The sequence below is a fragment of the Neovison vison genome, chromosome 9 (assembly GCF_020171115.1).
Source record: "Neovison vison isolate M4711 chromosome 9, ASM_NN_V1, whole genome shotgun sequence".
Classification (NCBI taxonomy): domain Eukaryota; kingdom Metazoa; phylum Chordata; class Mammalia; order Carnivora; family Mustelidae; genus Neogale; species Neogale vison.
The window spans coordinates 93,781,070-93,793,692 of NC_058099.1; the positions used below are offsets into that span (position 1 = coordinate 93,781,070).

At 45.2% G+C, this 12,623-nt stretch overlaps 1 long non-coding RNA gene across 1 annotated transcript; it reads left to right on the forward strand.

Annotated features, from left to right (window-relative positions):
- Nucleotides 1-5,771: 5,771 nt before the first annotated feature.
- LOC122916982 lies at nt 5,772-10,373 on the forward strand. Its single transcript, XR_006386341.1, has 3 exons — nt 5,772-5,957; nt 9,839-9,892; nt 10,309-10,373. It is a non-coding gene; the product is annotated as an uncharacterized LOC122916982 (long non-coding RNA).
- The last annotated feature ends 2,250 nt before the right edge of the window (nt 10,374-12,623 follow it).

Below are 12,623 nucleotides of genomic sequence, written 5' to 3' on the forward strand. Positions count from 1 at the left end.
TCCCCCTCATGAGTATGCCCTTTCCTATCAGCCTAAGCCACAGTCCCCAGAGCATCCATTAGAATGTAAATCCCTTAGCAGCACAGAGTAGGGCTGTAGCACCAAGTAGTAGACATTCAACCTAGTAGGCATTCAATAACTGAGTAGTCAACAGATGAATCTTCTTTATTATAGCAGGTCCCTAAAGGGAATGATATCGGCACGGATTTGCAATCAATCCCTTGTCCCCTTAGAACAGTGCTTATTTTACCCCATAAGTTCCTTTTAAGTCTGTTTTCATTGTATCATTACCATTGCTACCTCATGGCTGGACTATCATAGGAAAATCTGAAATACTCTCCTTTCTCTGGTTCCCTAATCTAGCTTCAAGGAACTTTTTACAGTCTGCTCTTACCCAAAGCATCACACCCAAACCCTTTATCTCGACACTGAATTTATTTTAGAGTCTGAACCTTGGCTTCCTTTTTAGCTTCGTTTCATGACTTCCCAAAGGCAACCTTCCTTTCTAGCCAAGACAATCTACACATGCTTTCTTTACTATGCTTTCTCTGCTAGGATCCACGTCCCCAAAGTAGAAGTGTTTTTCCCTACCATGTTTGCTGATCGAAACCTACCCATTCCTTAAGACTTGGCCCATTCACTTTCTCAAAGTAACCTGGTAGCCGAGCACTCTAACCTGGCAGGATTCATCACTGATTCACTCAAGGAATATTTGCATGATTTCTTCTCTGAATTCTCCTGTCACTTATTTTGTCTAGGGCCCATCACTTACTATGTATGATCTCTTGAACATATATCCTTCGGCATATGTGTTTTACATACAGATCAACAAAGAGGTCAAGACAGGGTAGCCTAATATTAAAGCATCTCTCTACCACATAGTAATGATGTAACATTAGGCAGCTTTCTTCCCCTCTTTGGATCCCAGTGTCTTCATCTGTAAAAAAAAAAAAAAAAAAAAGTACCTAATTACAAGATTATTGTAATTAAGATAAATCACATACTCTTTAAAGCTCTTAGCAGGTATCTGGAACATAAAGAGTACTCAACAGTATTGGTATTCCATCCCCAGGATACTTACAGTTGGTGCTACTTTATATCCTTATGTATTTCAGTACAACAAAATATTTATTTATCCATTGGTGAATTGATAAAGATTAGTGTTGACTATCAACACTGACTTTCCACTGAATGTTTTTAAGAAAAAAATGTCCTACTCCTTTTGGATCAAAGAGTAGGCATTCCTCTCTAAAAGAAGGGTATTTGGGGGAGGATATGAAAGAGACAAGCACACAGATAATGTGATAAGAGTCCTATCTTAGAGTATTTACTCTATCTTTGATAACATTATCTTGTAAGGGAGTCTGGTTTTCTCATTAAAACTATGATGAGTAAAAGAATACGTTGTAAAGAAACTTCACTGTTGGAGCCTTGGACAAGGGCTAAACCTCTGTAAGCCTGTCTCCTCACTTAACAGTCAGATTAGAGCGATGACCCCTATCGTCCCTTGGATTGTTCTGAGAGTATGGTTACTTTGCTGTGGAATATCAAGATTGCATTAACTCCTCTATCTTTCATCTATGTGTCAGCCTTAAGAAATAGCTGTTGAATGATTGATTGATTTCAGATTATAGAAGAAAAATTCTAGCAATTGTTAAGATATTAGGTTGTCCCTCAGATCTTCATACTCACTCTGAAAAAGTGTGATGGCCTTACATTATTTAACAGTAAATGGTAACAATGCTTCGTCTTACTCTACTTTGGAAAAAAGATTATTATATACCTGTTGGACTTCCTCAAAATTAACTAATAGCTTATTGGCCAAAGTAAAGATGGCCTGTAGGTTTTCTGTTTTCTGCGTGATTGTACTAAATACTACACATGCCCTTTGAGTCCGAATTAGAATTATGTGTAAGTATGGCAGAGTTTAAGTAGGATGCTATCACTTTTTATTCAGTAATACAAAAAATATTTGCTATTGGGTCTCATGCATGCCCTGACTTGACAGGTGATGTTGTGTTTAAAACTCACACATGCATATTTCTAGCAAATCAGTATCCATGCTCTGGGTGACATGGGATGGGAAGGCATGTCTATTCTTGCTTCTGACATAGATTTGTTGATATGTTGGGGAGCAGAGTGACACACTGATATTTATTTCCCATCAGCTTTATTTTAGGGTTCTCTTTATGAGTCTGTGGAAGGCCAGCTTCAGGCCATACTGTTGCTGTCTGTGGCTACCCTTTCAGTGGCCTGTGGGAGCAGAACCACAGACAGTCTCCAGCTTGAGTCCCCAGGCTTCCGTAGGGAAGTGTTGAATGAGTAGCATGTGTTAGGTGGGCCTTCTGTGAGTCTACAGCCCTGAGTTCAGTCGCACTGGACTTAGGAACTGGACATCCCATTTATGCAGGAACCTTGGTCACTATTTCTGCAACAAAGGCCGGATCTTCCTTCCTCATCTCGTCTGTCTCTCCATAGAAGAAAAGTTCAGGTACGACTTTCCATGGAAGCTCATGGGGGATATGCTGTACTTACGGAAGACTTCCTGAGCTGGCATTCCCTCCCATCAGACCCTCTGGTGGCTCCCTCATTGTTGCACAAGGTGACAGTGTCCATATAACATGGGAACACAGTGGGAACCTGTGCCGCAAAGCCAAGGGAGGGGCTGGTGGCCTGATCTGAGATTGCCCTCTCACAAGATCAAGGCTTTCAGCCCACTGCTTTGAACTGGGTAAACGGGGCTCGGCATGTTGGTCATTCAACAGTGGCCAGCCTCCTGGGGCCACAAGGAAACCTCAGAGCAGCAGGCTGGCTGGTGTTTCTGGGGTACAAGGTGCGACATCAGCTAGATTTTCAGTGGTAACAAGGGCGCCAAACTGCCGTCAGAAGCATCTCCCAAATATCCTGCATCTTTGCAGAGGTAGGAGTTTGCCTTTGATGGGTGCACTGTCCCATGTAAGGGTCAAGCCTGAGAGCACCGAAATGGGTTCTGTATCAGGGAACGTGAGGATATGCCTGTCCTGGATCTGGAGGACTCAGATATCCTGAGCCTTCTGAAGCTTTTCCTTTAAGTTCCTTCGGGAATAAAGGACCACACCATATGAACCCTTCTGGGCAGTGTGGAAAGGCTTCAGCTTTATTCTTACTAACTTGACTTGTGTGCTGCTCCCGGTAGGTCTGTGTGAGACTTGAGCAATGACTGAGGTAAAGGACAAGCCAAATCAAGGTGACTTAGACCATGTACCCTAAGTCTCATGATAGAAACTTGTTGCTTATACAGGCTAGAAGTGCCCCCACATTCATGAGACCCTTGCCTACCAGTGTGTATCTTAGAACCAACCAGCATCATTTCTGAATAGACATAAGCACTGTCTTTGTGCCCAGAGGATCCTGGATCAGAATGCAGGAAGCAGCGGCGCCGGCCTCCCATGATTTCCCCCTGCAATCTGTGGTCAGGTTACGATTTTACCTGGGGAAGGAGCGACCTGGCCATCCTTTCTCTCCTTTCCTACCAGGCCCTGGGCATGGAGGCTGGTGATGAGAGAAGCAAGGGTGGGAATTGGGGGTATTCAGCCCTGTCATAGATGTTGGCCGATCCCGGGTCAGCCTTTTCTCTCCCTCGTCACCGCCTTCCTGCTGCCAGAGTTAGCCTGCCGGATCAGTAGGATACAAAGCGACGTGTGACCCTTTCTTGAGCTGGACGCTGTCGTCTGGCCAGATAAACTAACCGGCTAGGAAATCCAGCTGGGCTGGTTGTACTTTGCCCACGTCTGCTACAGCATATGGTACACTCTCTTGAAGGGGCTGGCAGAGCTCTTTGATTTTACCGTTCGTCTGATGCCCGCACCCAGATACACGCAGACTGTCATGGGTTGATGCAAACCAGACTCAGCTTGGTCACAGACGTGGATCTCACGAGAAGAGCTCTTTAACACTGCATTTGAGCTCCACAGTTCCCAGGATGACAGACCTGGATAGAAACACGGGAGGGCGTATCCCTCACAAGCTCTGCTCATGTTCCTCGAAGAACTTGAGGCAGAAAGATTGAGTGACACCCCCCCCGCCCCCCCCCCCACACAAACACACACAAGGTCTCACCCGGCCAGTTAGTCCAAGGACTAGAACCCTCGGCCCCTGACTTCAAACCAATGCTCTTCCCAGCCCAGGCCGTCATCACACAGTCAGTTGTTGCCTCATCTTCGAAATCCAGCCCCTAGAACCTTTCCTGGAACTGGACCTCTGGGCCTAAAATGGTTTAATGCACACTTTTGGGAAGGGAGAGAGCCACAAGGTCTCTAAGTGGTTTTGATCAAGTTTGCCAATATTTACATCGTAGGGTAATCTGCATAAACCTCATAAATAATGTAAAATTCCTCCAAAGCGAGTTAACCGTGAGCTACAGCGGTCTTTGGAAAAATCCGTGTTATGCAATCATCCCGACCAAGTGAACAGCTCGATGGAGCGGCGAAGGTAACCACTGATTGCAGTGACTGCTAGTGACCGTTTTAAGTGTGACTATTTTTAAAATACTGTATGCCTCATTAAGCTGTGCTCTGAAAATGAGAAATTTGCTTTAACTGCATTGTTTTGAATTGCTGAGAGAAGGATCTATCCACCACAAGGTGCCCCGCTGCTGAACTCAGCCAAAAAGCTGTTAATAACCCCAGCAGATGTTTCAGCTTTTAGGCCAATAGACTCCCTCCCTCCCGGCCCTCCCCTTTCTAGAATCTGATGCCAAGAGGACTGAACTCCACTTTCTGCGGCTGCTGCCGTGGCCGCCACCACCAGGGCCGAGGAACTGAGTCTTTGAACAACCAGTGGCCACCAGGCCTCGGCCATTTAAGGTCAGAACATGATTGCTTTGACTGTCCGAAGTTTAAATCTTCAGGGGGAAAAGGAAGATGGGTGCCCAGAATTGCTGTTTCTGTTTGGGTGTCTGCCTTCATTGCCGGCCATTTTGTCCCGCTTGTTGTGGTTTCGTCCTGCTCCTCAAAGTCCATTTCTCAGCCTCATGGGGGAGGGTTGGGCTTGTTGGGTGGAGGTCATTCCTATGCTCGTGTCCCCATTGGTCACCAGGAGATGCTGGCTTAGCAGCTTTTCAGAGGGGTCCCCTGTGTGATGTACAGTTGGGGGTGGTTGTCTGCCCGAGACCACAGGCCCCGAATGCCCTGACCTTAGCAGGTCTGCAATATTAGAAGTGCGTATCATAAACACAGTGACATCCCTGGTAGGTCGGTACGTTCTGAGAGCATCGTGGGCCCCTATAGTCCCACATGGGGATTTGTCAACATCTCTGGGATAAACCTTATACCTTAACCTGAATTTAAATCTACATTCCAAGGCTTTCCAAATGAGAAGAATTTTTTTTTTAAGATTTTATTTATTTATTTGACACAGAGAGGGAGATCACAAGCAGGCAGAGAGACAAGCAGAGAGAGAGGGGGAAGCAGGCTCCCCGCAGAGCAGAGAGCTGGACACAGGGCTGGATCCCAGGACCCCGAGAGCATGACCTGAGCCAAAGGCAGAGGCCCAACCCACTAAGTCACCCAGGCGCCCTGAGAAGAAATGTTTTTAGAAAGGAGATCCCGCTTCTCTCACACTCCAGCCCTTCCCCCTTCCAGTACTCAGTTATTTTGCAGAGAGCGCTTTAAGGCACCCCAGTGACAGCAGGGTGACCAAGAAAACACAGGTGCACCACATTTATGGAATATCACGTTGGCTAGGAACACATCCGAGCTGCACATCTCTACATCCTCTCGTGCAGAGAATTGCCGTTTCAACGGGGCAAAAAATTGAAAATCAGAATTAAGTTCATAAATACTTTGCTTCCTTATTTTGATGCAGCACAAAGGCAGACTAGCCGAGACTCGGTGGACCTCTCTTGTCAGCTTCAACATTTGCCAGCCATAGTCATTCAACTCCAAGATCTCTGCTCTATGCCACAGTAGCTATAAAAAGTAAGTACCTTTTCCCTGGTGCCAGTGCCGCCATATTGTTTACAGACGCTCAACACTGTGTGTTTCTCTTTATCAGAAAAAGCTCCCGAGTGTGATGAAAGTCTTTTCTTTCTTTCTTTTTTTTTTTTTTTAAACTGGATAAGGTAATAGATTCCATCCTAACTTTAGGTCCACATCCTTTTCAGTACACATGCAGAGGCACTCATTAATGCGAATGGAATTTGCATGTATGTATCTAAGGGGAAATACAGTTGCCCGCACCTGTGTGTTCTTTATTTTCTTATCAGACCAAACACACACAACACGGTACACTTGAGAGTTCAGTGGCATCTACACCTTCTAATTCTGAAATTTAAGTAACTCGGATTAAAAATTATCCCAGTCATTCTGAAATGGGATGTTCCCACCAGCAAATGGGGTGGACGTTTCTGCTTAGATGACTGTGATTCCAAAAAACCAGTACCAGATGATAAGTCTTTAGTAAAATAAACAACCGATGTCATAATAACAAAATAGGCTAAAAAAAATACCCCAGGAACTCCCTACTGAATCAGTAGAGACTACATCCTCATTATTAAAAAAATTCTGTATTAAATTACCTATACGCATCTCCAGAGGAGTGAGAACACAAGATGAGGAAAAGAGAATTGAAAATAATCATTGTTTCGTTGAGATTCCAGACCTGCCAGAGGTGAATATTGGAACTAGGCATTAATAAACTATGTGGAGGCGTCTGGGGCCCATGGAAATCCAGACCAGGCACTTCATTAGGTCCTGAACTTTATCTGGAATCTTCTACTACAGGTGATGAGTTCCAAGCTATTCTGTTCTTGATTATTTCCAGCCCAAGTGAAATGGACAATAAAGAAAAGATACTTCTATACTATTTCCATGATGGATGTTCACGACGAAAATAACTCCACCATCTGATGTATTTCACAGTTTTAAGTTAAAACAGACCTAGTATAATATGCTTGTACATCTGGCTCAGGTGCTTCGTTTGCCATATGTTTGTGAAATAATCCAAGGAGATGTTACAATTGTACCGCTCCTCTTGGGACCCGAAGAAAATGTGCCCACGAAGAGTTACCTAATTATTCATTCCTGCCAACAACATCCTCGCCTCATAATAAGGGGGTGCTTACAATGAGACAATAGTGCTTTCAATCTTGAGAGATGTCAGTGCCACTTATTGTTTCAAAAACAGAAAGTCTTTTGCATTTTTTAAAATAAGAAAAAGATCAGTGGCCTTTAAAGCAAATAACTACTCTTCAGGTGGTGTAGTTGGTATTCTCCCTGAGTGGGGCAAAAGCTGGGCTACTGATCAAGGCCAGTGCTCCCTGGGACTCAACAGATGAAAGCTCCCCCCGTAGTGATGCGGAGATGAGTGACCCCAAAATCCAGAGTAGCTAGGAAGTGGCTGCTCTGGTAACTCTACACAGGAGTGGAGAACTTTATAGTTGGCAAATTGCTAACCACATTTAATTCTCATAACTACCTTGCACAGCAGACAAAAAAGGCACACCTTGTTGAACCTTCCCAGTTGTGCCGATATTTCACAACCCTAACTAGCCAGAAATGTGAGCCTCTTTTTTAGATGTAAAAGAGTTTTTTAGTCTTGACCCATAAGCACCGGTGGCCACAAGGAGTTCTCACATGGAGTCATTGAACATCTGCTTTTCCCTTGCTCGTGAACTTGCATCTTTTTGTCCCGTGACTCACTTATACACCCTCTCTCTCTGTCTCTCGATTCTATTTTGACCCAAGAGGCATAATTTGATTTTTCGTTTGGGGGCTCAGGAAAAAAAAGAACAACAAGGAAATTAACTTAATGATCAAAATATAGGCCTACCACGAAAATACAGATTGTAATGAGGCTCCAGGCCAGGCTGAAGGTCAGGCGGATAAATCATGCTCTTGGCCTAGCTTTACCCACCACTAAATCAATGTAAAGGAAATGGGACAAAGATGAAGATATCAGCCAATAAATCTCTGTGTGTGTTAATTGTGCATTTCCAGAAGTGCCGAATGCCAGGAGAGCTGTGTCTCCATTAGGGTACGGCTGACATGACCCTAAAGTGCCAGATTAGTGTAGGGGTTGGTTTTCCCTGGAATCCCAATCTCAGGGTCAAACAGGACACAAAGGATGAGAGAAGAAGGATAGGAGATTCACCCCAGGTTACCCAGGTTGAGTAACGGGTGCCAATGTCCATTTGCCTCCAACATGCTTGTTCAAAACAACTAGGAGCTACAAAGCATCCCTTAGCTCTGCTTTGCTGGTTAACCTTAATGGTTTTGGATTACTCAATATACAATATTTTCTGGTATATTCCCCATAAGAGGGAGAGTGAGTTATTATAAAGAAGTAATTGAATATTGGTCTCTTGTTAGGGTAAGAGATTCCCCAGGCAAAATTTTTTCACTCATTGCAATTATACACTTTCTGGAAATGTCTACATTTCCTCCATTGTCTTCATGTTTACTGAGTGCCTACCAGTAGGCCACGTGCTGCGGATACAAAGTGGAGAAAGCGAGGTCCTACTTTCAGGGTGTTTAGGCAAGTGGAGACGCAGACTTGCCAACAAGTAAATACAATGAGATTTACAAAATTGGTTGATCCACAAAGTTGACTGACATGTTAGGAGAACACATTGCAGTCTGTTCTGGAAAACTTCCCAGAGGAAGGAAAAATATGAATAGGTGTTTCCAGGCAGACAAAAGATTTCAAATCATGCACTAGGAGTCCTGAGATGCTAACGATCAATTTTAAGCAAGGCAGTAACAGAATCACATGTTTGTATTTGAACTCTAGGCCTCCAGTGAAGGGGACGGGGCGGGGGAGGGGGAGTGGAAATGAAAATTCCTGGAGAGAAATGTCAGGGATTATATGGCAGTACTTGAGGAAGTTAGTGGACCTAAATCAAGTCGAAAGGTGGCCCCCTTAGACGTGAGAGGTAAATAAGAGAAGAATAAATAGGGTTTGTTGCTTGGAATGTGAAAATGCGGTCCAAGGCTCCAAGAATGTTGGCTTGGGAAACTGGGCCAAGGCTCTAACGTTCACTAATACAAAGAGTATAGGAGGGAGAGCCAGTTTTGCATAGTAAAGAGGCAGAGATGAGCGCTCGATTCTGGACATACTGAGTTTGTAGTGCCTGTGGGATACCCAGCTGGTACAATTTAGAAAACAGTGGGAGACAGGGGCTGAGGATAGAGATTTAGATGTTAAACCTCACTGGAAACAAGATCCCCCAAATGTGAATAAAATGGGAGAGAAAACACTGACATCTAAGGAGAGGGGAGAGAAATAGAACCCAGTCAGGGCACAGACAAGGAGTGACCAGAGCAGATGTCAACCAGACGAGAGAGGGAAATGTCGTGAAAGGCAAAGCCAGAACTGCAAGACGAGAGAAGAGTCAGCAGGACAGGTCGTAGAAGATGAGAATGAAAAATGCTTCTTCCGGGGCGCCTGGGTGGCTCAGTGGGTTAAAGCCTCTGCCTTCAGCTCAGGTCATGGTCCCAGGGTCCTGGGATCGAGCCCCGCATTGGGCTCCCTGCTCAGCGGGGAGCCTGCTACCTCCTCTCTCTCTGCCTGCCTCTCTGCCTACTAGTGATTTCTCTCTGTGTCAGATAAATAAATAAAATCTTTAAAAAAAAACAAAACTTCTTCCATTGGGTGAGGAAGTGAAGCAGGGCCATCTCAGGGCAGCGACAGGCCTAGAGCCGGGTTGGAAAGGATCAAAGCGCCCATGAGTGACGTGGAGGGAGAGTGAGTAAATCTCGCTTGCGTTTTGCAAAGGAATCGCTATCAAAGAAAAAGACATGGAGGTGCTTAAAAATATATATATATATTGGTTATTTAAATTGTTTTTTTTTTTTTAAAGGTGAGGGATGAGCCTATTGGTCTGCTGAGCGGAACAGCCAACAGAACATCAAAGGTAAGAAAAGGATGTTACTGATAAAGCACATTTTCGAAGGAGGCGAGGTGGACTGATGTCCATTGTCCAGTGGGCGGATGCCGTTCCCTCTGACGGGAAAAGCATCTTTTGCTAGAGGTGAGGACAGGGAAAGAACGGGTTATTGATGCAGATGGGCCCGTGGGCGAATGGGTGGGAAAATGAAAGGAGCCATTTTGATGGCTGCAGGTCCCTAACTTAGAAACAAGGTCATCCCGAAGAGAAAAGACTGAAGGCTGTGAAGAGTGAGGAAGGTTTGGGAACAGCAGCTGAGGGAACCCGGAGAAGCCGGGTAATATGACTGTGGAGTAGCAGCGAAGGCTCAACTGAGATTAGTTTCCCTCCAGATTTATGGTCTCCATTCTCTGTGGCCGTGATGTTTCTGTTTCCTCCCACAGAGCCGGGCTCGAGGGATGTTTACGGCTAAGGAGGCTCCACGGGGCACTGCTTGAAGGACATGAAGTCCGTCCATCTCTCCAGGTACTTTAGATTATATCTCAAGATCAAGGTAAACCATCCACACCAAATACTTGAACCATATCGTTTTGGCTTCTTGTACTTCTACTCACTTTCAGTGACTTACGTTTCGGCATGGGGCCTCAGCCTGCGTTGAGGGACCCCGCAGGAAACACCCATTGGCCTGTTGGCATTGTTAGCATCATGGAGGATGTAGAGGAAGCCACTCACCTCTGAACCACACATGTTCCACTCGTGAGGGCACAGAGAGCCCTTTCCCTTAGAAATAGGCATTCCTTTGGTTTTTCAGTAGCAACCCCAGTGTGTTCATCGGGTGATTGGAACCCACAATGCTTGGGTTCCAATCCAGCATCCAGCACCTCGTAGCTAGCTGACCTGGAGGCTCTTAACTTCTCTGGGACTCAGTTTTCTCATCTGCAAAATAATCAAAATCATCCTACCTACTCCGGAAGGCTGCAGTAAGAATTTAATGACACGGTCAATGTCCAAGTGCTTGGTCCTGTCATCCGGCAAATTGTAAGTCCACTGGACGCATTTGCTGTTACTGTTCTTGTGACAAATATGATCTCACCACTGCCCCTCGTGGGTCTTGTGTTTATGCGTTGCCTTCGTTCTCATTGTGGCATGCAGTAGCATGTTTTAAATCATTTCTGGTCACCAATTAATACTGTTGTTTTCCTTTTGTTCTTTTTTTTAAAATTTATTTCTTTTCAGTGTAACAGAATTCATTGTTTATGCACCACAGCCAGTGCTCCATGCAACAACACGTACCCTCCTTAATACCCACCACCAGGCTCCCCCGACCTCCCACCCCCCACCCGTTCAAAACGCTCAGGTTGCTTTTCAGAGTCCACAGTCTCCCATGGTTCATCTCCCCCTCCAATTTCCCTCAACTCCCTTCTCCTCTCCATCTCCCCTTGTCCTCCGTGTCCTTTTGTTCTTTTCCTGTGCCTCGCTTAGTTGTTATCTGCCGTGCACCTAGCGTCGTTCTGGAATGAGGCAGAATTTTTAAAAAAGTAAACTAAAGAAGGCCTTATACCAATCAACAGCAACAAAGACGCATCTGCCTATCTTTGCTCTTGCTTTGGGAAGAGTTTCAAAGATGGTAAAAAGGACCTGGAACTTTCTTATCCCACACTTGTATCTAGAAATGCAAGTTTCCTTGAAGTCTGTTTCTGATCTTTCCTATTTCTGATATGTACTTTTCTTACCATCATTCTCGACTGGCTCCTACAGGGACTTAATCCTAACTCAAGCGCTCACACGCTTCTCGTGGCGAATGAACCGCGCGCTAATTTTATGGCAGAGACGGATGGGTTGTTGTCGTTGGAGAAGCAGCTCCAGGGCCATGGTGGCATGGGGGCTGGATCTGGCCATCAGAGGGCCTGGCTTTGGCTGCAGGCTCTGTCACTAGGAACTCTTTGTCACTGAAGCCAGGGGGCTTCGGTTCTTCTGTGGGCCGAGTAGGGGTTTTTTTTTAATTAAAGATTATTTATTTATTTATTTGACAGAGAGAGATCACAAGTAGGCAGAGAGGCAGGCAGAGAGAGAGAGAGGAGGAAGCAGGCTCCCTGCTGAGCAGAGAGCCCGATGCGGGACCCGATCCCAGGACCCTGGGATCATAACCTGAGCCAAAGGCAGCGGCCTAACCCACTGAGCCACCCAGGCGCCCCTGTGGGCCGAGTAGGGTTAACACGAGTGATCTCAGTGTGGTTGCGCGGAATGAAGATGATGCTCTGCAGAAATGAGCTAATCCGCCTCTAGTGCGGAGAGGTGGCTTTCAAGTTGCCATTCAAACTTGCACTTGAAAAACTGGACCAAACAATTGAGGCTTCTCTCAAACACATTTAAAGCACCCTGAACACAGGCGTGTTACTCAGCTTCATGACTCGAAATATACATACCAGTCACTGAAGAGTATTTCGTCAAAAGTCAAAACAAAAAAGCTCTCGTTCCCTTTTAAGAATATTCAAGAAACATCGTCTCAGTATTCGAATATCAACTTGGCCTGTGATGTCATCAGAGAAACATGAAAAATATCCCAGATTGTGTTCTTTGCTTTCAACTAAATGAATGATCTGTAGACCCCCGGATACACAAATACATCTGCGTTACCTCCTGGCAGGTAATAGCTTTCTGTTTGTGTTTTGTTTCTCTTACCGTTGCTGCTGCTGGTTTTTTGCTGCATAGACCAGTAAAGCACATGCAGATAAAAGGCAGCTGTTTGGGGGTTTGT